The sequence below is a fragment of the Triticum urartu genome, chromosome 4A (assembly GCF_056163025.1).
Source record: "Triticum urartu cultivar PI428250 chromosome 4A, HENAU_Tu73, whole genome shotgun sequence".
Classification (NCBI taxonomy): Eukaryota; Viridiplantae; Streptophyta; class Magnoliopsida; order Poales; family Poaceae; genus Triticum; species Triticum urartu.
The window spans coordinates 285707268-285715024 of NC_141876.1; the positions used below are offsets into that span (position 1 = coordinate 285707268).

General features: G+C 47.0%; 1 long non-coding RNA gene across 3 annotated transcripts; it reads left to right on the forward strand.

Annotated features, from left to right (window-relative positions):
• Nucleotides 1-479: 479 nt before the first annotated feature.
• On the forward strand, nucleotides 480-4408 carry LOC125551475 (uncharacterized). Of its 3 annotated transcripts, none has more exons than XR_007302718.2 (4): nucleotides 480-987; nucleotides 1935-2050; nucleotides 3192-3352; nucleotides 4095-4408. It is a non-coding gene; the product is annotated as an uncharacterized LOC125551475 (long non-coding RNA). The 3 variants fall into 3 exon arrangements; XR_015600957.1 differs by having other exon boundaries at nucleotides 3959-4095; XR_007302717.2 differs by having other exon boundaries at nucleotides 483-987; nucleotides 4115-4408.
• The last annotated feature ends 3349 nt before the right edge of the window (nucleotides 4409-7757 follow it).

The window sequence follows — 7757 nt, forward strand, 5'->3', positions numbered from 1 at the left end:
CACCTCTCACCTAGGTGGTCTCAACCCGCCCTGTCGCTCCGCCACAAAGTAATAGTCGGGGGCCGTCGGGAACCCAGGCCTGCCACTACCTGGATGGAACCACCTGTCCTTTCAGCCCCCACATCAAAATCACTTGTGGGTACTCTACGAGCCGACCCGACTTCAGTCAGCACAGGTATCATATATTATGTATGTAAGTATATACCCGCGATCATTGTCGGTGTCAAAACCGCTGGATCTTGGGTAGGTGGTCCCGAACTATGCGTCTGAGGTTGATGATACGCTACTAGAATCAACGACTTTACCTAGGGCCATGTTCTTTACCTAGAGCTCATTGATCTCCTCAAGAGAAACAATAGCCATGAACAGTACACCCTAGGGGAAGGGAAATTCCTGTGTGACTTTTCATTGGAAAAAAGGCAGCCACGGCCTCCCGCTCATTTCTCATTGTCCGCGCGCTTTCTTTGGGTGGCCTGCGCCATATTTCGTCATGGACCCACTGCCCAGTGAGAAAGGCGTGGACGCGTGTATTTAGGTCACCTTCCTCATCTCCGTCCGCCGGCCCAAAAATCCACCTTCTCCTCTGTTCTCCTTCTCTCCCAAGCCGCCCCCATGCCGATTCAGCCCCAACCTGCAGCCTCCTTCTCTCTCAAGCCGCCCCATGCCGATTCAGCCCCAACCTGCAGCAAGCAAGGAGCACGGCGGAACTAGATCGGCCCCAACAGGGCGAGATCCCCGTGCACCAGATCTATCATCCCCATCATTGGAGCAGCCATGGCCTCCCTGAATCCTTTTGTCCATCCAAAGGATCTGCGCCGACGAGCACAGGGCGAGGTCCTGGTGCACCGGATCCAACGCCCCCCACTATAGGAGGAGCCGTGGCATCCCGTTCGCCATGCGTTCTGCCCTTCTCCAACAATGGATCTGCACCGACGACCCCATACTGCCCAAGGTCCATTCTTCCACCATGCATCGGCCACTGTCAAGGTCCTCCATCTCCCCTTCTAGTTGGAACCAATTTTAGTAATACAATATTCTCTAGATGCTATTGATTTTCTTATCATTTGATTTGTGACTGCTCATTGCATCAGGGCATTAGTTTATATGTAACATGAGTCATTGATACTCACTGTAAAAATCTCTAGGTAAATATTTGTGTGATGATCTTATTCAGTTAATTCCCTCGCTCTCTAGCCCACGTTCGGACTAGACTCTGTTATCCAATATCTCTTCGTATGTCATAATGATATAAACACGAGCTACATAATTTAGGCATTTGGCATTATAATTAAATGGTATTTCGGCAGTTCAACATGTTAGAAATTGGGTGGTTTATTATTCTAACCGCACTAATATTATATATGGTTGATAGACTGCATCATAACATGACATAGTTATGATGACATTGTAACTGAGCAAGTGGGTGACATTCATGTTCCAGCACTGTTTTCTCAATAGTGATTTTCACTTGAGAAGGCAAAGAGAGGTTTGACAGGAGTGTTCTTACTTCTGTCATTCTGTGAAGTCAATCGTTGCATGATTTATGGTTTTTTGTTGTAGCCTTTATGTTAGATTTTTATTTGGTAGGCATATCACCTGATTGGCAGTGAGATGCATCCATCAATAAAAGAATAGATGATATTTGGGTCTGTTAAGAAATTGCCCCCATTAAGTTGAGATCAATCAAGTTAGTTACTAGGGACCTGGAGGTCGTGCAAGGCAGATCCATCTCTCATGCATGTGAAATCTGGACATGCATCCTTCAGTTCATCGTATACTAGTTCAAATATGGGATTCATCCTAAATGTCCTCATATCCCACTCTTTTATTTCAAGAAACTGAGAGATGTGCATCTACGCAATATATTTGCTCACCTCATGATGGTCTCAACTAAGTCGTGAAGCTGCTTGTTTGACCAATTGACCAACATGTAGATCTTGGCGCATGACAGAGTTACCGTGTGGTGTGGCCGGGGCTTCTTCCACTATGACCCCTCCTGCCCTATCTCTTCGGTGGCCCTGATTCTTCTTCCACTCTGGGATAGCTCGTGGTAAGCCACTCGTTCTCTCCTCTGCCCTCTCTCTCTCTCTCACACACACACGCACCCACGCACACACACACGTGTGCGCGCGCGCACACACACACACACACGACATGCGTGTCCATGGCCATAGAGCTGTGGAATTGTTTATTCTGGCCATCGTGCCATGTTCTTGGTTTCATCATACCTCGTTCATCATATAACGTCAAACATATTCTGTTTTTCATCAACAATATTGTTTTAAAGCTTGTTTCAGGGTTATGTGAAGGTACTTCTGTATAAATTTAGACATCATGGAGTTTACTACACTATCATTGTTCATGTTCTTGGCCTTGGTCACCATAAATATTGTCCTGTCGATGTTATTTAGCTCCAGCCATTGTAGCATCAAAGCGTTTGTTAGACTTAATTTCTGTCTGTTTGTTAGACTTTATTTAGTTCAAGGGAGCTGGTTCAGGCAATTAACACATGCGACTACGATCTGTCTACGAGTGGACGTTATTCCAAGAGATCAAAGCGTTTGTTAGACTTAATTTCTGTTCGTTTCGGGCTATGCATTGTCCCAGACTTTGTAATAAGGTAGCTGACGCCCTTGCGTCGTTCAGTGCAAAGATGGACGTTGATCCCCAAGCCCTTTGGCCAGGAGGTGCTCCTACTTTCGTACAAGACTTGGTGCCCAGCTATTATGCTGTGCATTTTGGCTAATGGAATAAAAATGAGTTCCAAATAAAAAACAGCCATTGTAGCATCAAACACCTCCTATAGGAATATTCAGCATGCCCAAGCCATACTTTACTTTTTTTGTGCATCTACTGATTACATTCCTTGACTGTGTCCTTCTGCATTCAAAATAAGTTCTTAAATCTGCATCAAGTTGGTTGGTTTGTGTGTTCACTGATATAATATTATCTGCCTAGTCTGAGGATTCCAATTTTCTCACACTCTACATTCTTATACATCTTACTGTTAACCATGCAGATGCAGTATGCTGATAGCTCAAGTAGGTTTTCTAATTTCGCCAAAGAAAAACAAACAAACTAGGTTGTCTAATTACTTGTAAAGCTAACAAACTACAATGATGTCTCGTGAAGATTCAGATTTCTCATATACGTTCAAGTAAAATGCTGATGTTGGGTTTGTCCTTGTGCAGGATATGGTACATCATCATCACCGATGAAGAGGAGAAGGGGTTTATTGTATCAAGAAAGGTGTGTGGTGGTAGGCTTGGTCTCCGGCCTCGGCATCTTCCGTTGGCCCCGGTGCCGTGTGGCTGAGGCGATGTTGTTTGGCATCAGCTACAAAATAGCCATGGTGAGCTCCTCTCCATCGTCTGCTAATTCAAGTAATATTCACATGATGTTCAAGATTATCTTATGTATGGTTTTAGACATTTAGAAGTGGGGTTCAGTGAGGCTAAAAAACATTCAGTTATTTGTACGTGCCAATTCAAGTAACTGCTTTTTTGAGATGGCTGTGATGTTCTTTTTCTTTTTGATCTGTTGTTTTTTTGCACCTTTGATGATCTTTTACATCTATAGTGGTTTATGCACTGTAATGGTTGATTGACTGCAACATAACATGATGTAGTTGTATTATAAAAGTAACTTAGCAAGTGGGATACCATACATGTTCCTGCACTGTTTGTCAAGTGTGGTTTTTATTTCAGAAGGCAACAGAGAGGCATGACACGCATGCTTTGCTGCAAAAGTTCAAAAATTGTGTCTTCTGCATGTGATTAAACTTAGGAATTGAGAGGCTATTTTCTGGACACATGCAGTTTCATTTCGAGCTTGGTAGACTTTCGAGAGGATTGAAAACATGCGTTGTAACTCAGATAGATCGTATAGCACTGTACTTATTTTCTGGTATTTTGTATAAACAGATAAATATTCTGTTCTTATTTTCAGTTATTTACAGGTTATTGCCGACATGAGGTCTATATGTCCATGATTGTTGTGTTACTTTTAATATGATGCAGATTTTTGTGTTCTTACGTAAGTTGCCTATTTTTTATATTTTAGCAAAGTGCTGAACTTGTGATTCTTATACTCAGCCTCATGTTTTGTGAGCCAGATGTTCCTCTTTAAGCCCTGGATGGGAAATCTGTTGCAAGTGCTCAAGGGGTGTTAAGAGCATATGCTTCCCAAGGCCAACATTGTGATGCATGTGTTGTTAGTTTAGAAGTGTTTTGGTATAGCAACACGAGCTGATATGTAGTTTGGTCTGTAGTTCATTGTATATGCAAGTTGAATTGTCCTGACCATTTTATGAAACTTAATTTAGCTTTTTATTGGATTGCAGGGTGGTATGAATATGTTGTATGATGAATAATTTTGAATTATGGTTGGTATAAATCCAAATTTGGCATGTGTTACTAGGGTAATATGGCAAATATTTATAATTCAAATTGCTGCTATATATCAAAATAGGGCCCCACAAGCTTTCCCTAGGGCAATATGACCCTAGGGATATGTACTTTCCACATTGGCAAAGCTGACCCAGTGTATACTTTCCCTAGAGCATGTGCCCCTAGGTAAAGTGTACTTCCCCTAGGGCTGATGGAAAACGGTAGGGAAATCCCTCTTTCCCATCTATACTTCACCTAGTGCCCTTTACCTAGGGGAAGCTCTAGGTAATGCCTTTACCTAGAGTTTTCGTGCTTTCACCATGGTATTCCGCCCTAGGTAAAATCATTGATTCTAGTAGTGGCAACAGGAGACATGGAACACAATGTTTACCCAGGTTCGGGCCCTCTTGATGGAGGTAAAATCCTACGTCCTGCTAGATTAATATTGATGAGTATGGGGGTTACAAGAGTGGATCTACCACGAGATCGTAATGGCTAAAACCCTAGAAGTCTAGCCTATCTGATTATGCTGATTGTCCCTATGAAATAAACCCTCTGGTTTATATAGACACCAGAGAGGACTAGGGTTGTACAAAGTCGGTTACATAGAAAGGAAATAGTACATCCGGTCGCCTAGCTTGCCATCCACGCAAAGGAGAGTCCTATACAGACACGGGAGAAAGTCTTCTATCTTGTATCTTCATGGCCCAATAGTCCGGCCCATGTCCAACAGGCCGGACGGCCGAGGACCCCTTAGTCCAGGACTCCCTCAGTAGCCCCTGAAGCAGGCTTCAATGACGAGGTGTCTGGTGCGCAGATTGTCTTCGGCATTGCAAGGTGGGTTCCTTCTCCAAATACTCCGACACAATCTTTGAACAACGAACGTGTCTGAATCTGCAAAACAAGTACCACACATCATCGCAGAGAGTATAATATTTCACGACTCCCATCTGCTGACAACTTTTTGTAACGTGACATCACGTCCCTGCTCGGTTATTATTTCGAACCGTTTCTTGGCCTGCCGCTCCATATTTTGTGATGTGGCTTTATTAGCACGTCTCGTCAAATCAGAGATCGTGTCCCCTTATTGCGGGATTCTCATCAATATGGGTATGGGTAATCCAATTGTGCCGCCCGCACGGCCCCTGGGGAATAGGAGAGTTTCATGGCGAGTGGGGAGGCGTTTGATATTCACTGCCTTTATAAGGAGATAAGGATTCATCTCTTCCACCCACGCCTTCTCTCTTTTCACATACCCACTCTCGAGCTCCAGCGCCCAAGTTCTCATATTTCCTGCCCCAAGAAAGCACTCCGACCATGTCCGGAGCGCAGGACAAATGGATGGCCTCCACCATCAAGGAGAAGGACATCACCCAACTTCGGGAGGCTAGAGATTTGGCCAGGGAGATCGCCCATCGGCTTCCTGCTAAGGGACAGATCATCCCACTCTGGAGCCCCATGAGAGGGGCGTGTTCATTCCTCACTTCGTCCCCCGGCTGGGATTTCCTCTCCACCCATTCGTCTGCGGACTCATGTTCTATTATGGGCTGGATTTCCATGATCTGGCCCCCAATTCCTTCCTCACCATCTTGGCGTTTATCGTCGTGTGTCAGGCCTTCCTCCGCATCCCCCCTCACTTCGGACTGTAGCTGAAGACCTTCAATGTGTAACCGAAGGTGGTGGGCTGCGAACACGCAGAATGCAGAGGCGCCATGGTGAGCAAAATGTCCAACATCCCGTGGCCCAAAGGCACCTTCGTGGAGACTGTCAAGGGGTGGAGAAGCTATGGTTCTACGTCACTGAGCCCCGCGACGTTGCCTGGGCCACGGCTCCCGAATTCAAATCCGGGTCCCCAATGCGGCTTATCTCCTGGCGGGAGAAGGGACTGGATTGGTCTTCATTGGACGAGTTGACAGTGCTTCAGACGCGCATCAGGAGCATGATGGACAAGAATTTCAAGCTCATCGATGTGATTCAGGTGATGCTAATTCGCTGGATCCTTCCATGCCAGAACCGGGCTTGCCATCTATGGGAGTTCAATCCGGCCAAGCACAAGACGCTGCGACAATTATTCGGAACTACACACGAAGACATCTGGAAGGTGCTCTTCAAGGTCAACGAGACGTGGCCGGAGACAACCGAGGACTGTGGGCCCGATCTAGCCAATCCCGCCAGTTCGGTAAGTTTTTCGTGCTTCAAGGCGTATCCCTTTCTGGCTTTCTCAAGGAGGATGTCCCAACTTCCCTATTTTTCTTTTTCAGGGTTGAACAAAGAAGGCGGAGCGGATTCGGTGTTCGGCTCCGCTGCCCGAGGAACCAGCCATCCCACTTTAGACGAAGATGCTAGTTCCGGCACCCTACGTGGCGCCAGAGAAGAAGGCCAAGAAGAATGCCAAAGGGACTAGAGGAGGCCTTCGTCCCAAGGGTACTTTGGACGTGGCGTCCGAAGACGTCGAAACTCACTCCGCCGCCGAAGACGATGAGGAGGAAGAAAGCAACTTCCCCCTCCCCAAGGGGGAAAAGAAGAGGGCAGCCTCCACAGATCTGGAAGCGGAGGCGTCCAAGAAGGGAAAGGCTTCCTTCGCGGATGGCTCCGCGTGGGACGTCGATAGCAGCCCAGAGCGGTGCCCTCGAAACAAGCCCCTGGCCGAATCGTGAGTATTCGAAGACCCTGATACATTCATATATCCTCCTCTTTCACTTCATAGTTCTAACATGTTGAATCATGCATTTGCAGTCCGGCTCGTTCCGCCCTCAAGCGATCCTCGTCTTCGGGGAACTTGCTGGATCTGAAGGTGATAGACAACGGGTCCCTTCCAACGGCCTCCTCTCCCAAGGCCATGGACGACGCCGAGGTGTTGTCCCGAAGGACCCGCGGCCAGGGAGAGACACAGGAGGCCGTCGAGACGGCGCCAGAGGGCGAGACCTCGACCGCCGGACAAATGGGGGAGCAGATCCCCATGGAGACTGGTGATGGGGGCCTTGTCCAATTCGGCCCCCACCCGAATACGGTCCCGGAGACCTATACGGCTCCGGAATCCGGCAAGCAGCCTCCTTCATCGGAAGGAGGTGTGCCCATTCCGCCGGTGACCTTTGTCCAACCAGAGGCACTGGATACTCTACTGGAAGCGCTGTGAAGCGCTTCCATCATTGAGGAACACCATACCCTCATGGGTGCGGTGATTGAGAAGATTCAGTCCGTGAAGAGCGGACTGACCGAAGCCTGCGCTAGCCTTCTAACAGGCTTTGAGGTAAGCGCCGCATTTATGTGAAAAGAAAGTTACAGTATAGATAATAGCCCCCGAGACTCTGTCCGGTGTTCGGAAAGAAAAGCCGAACAGAGGATCAAATAGTTTTTTGCAGGAGACTA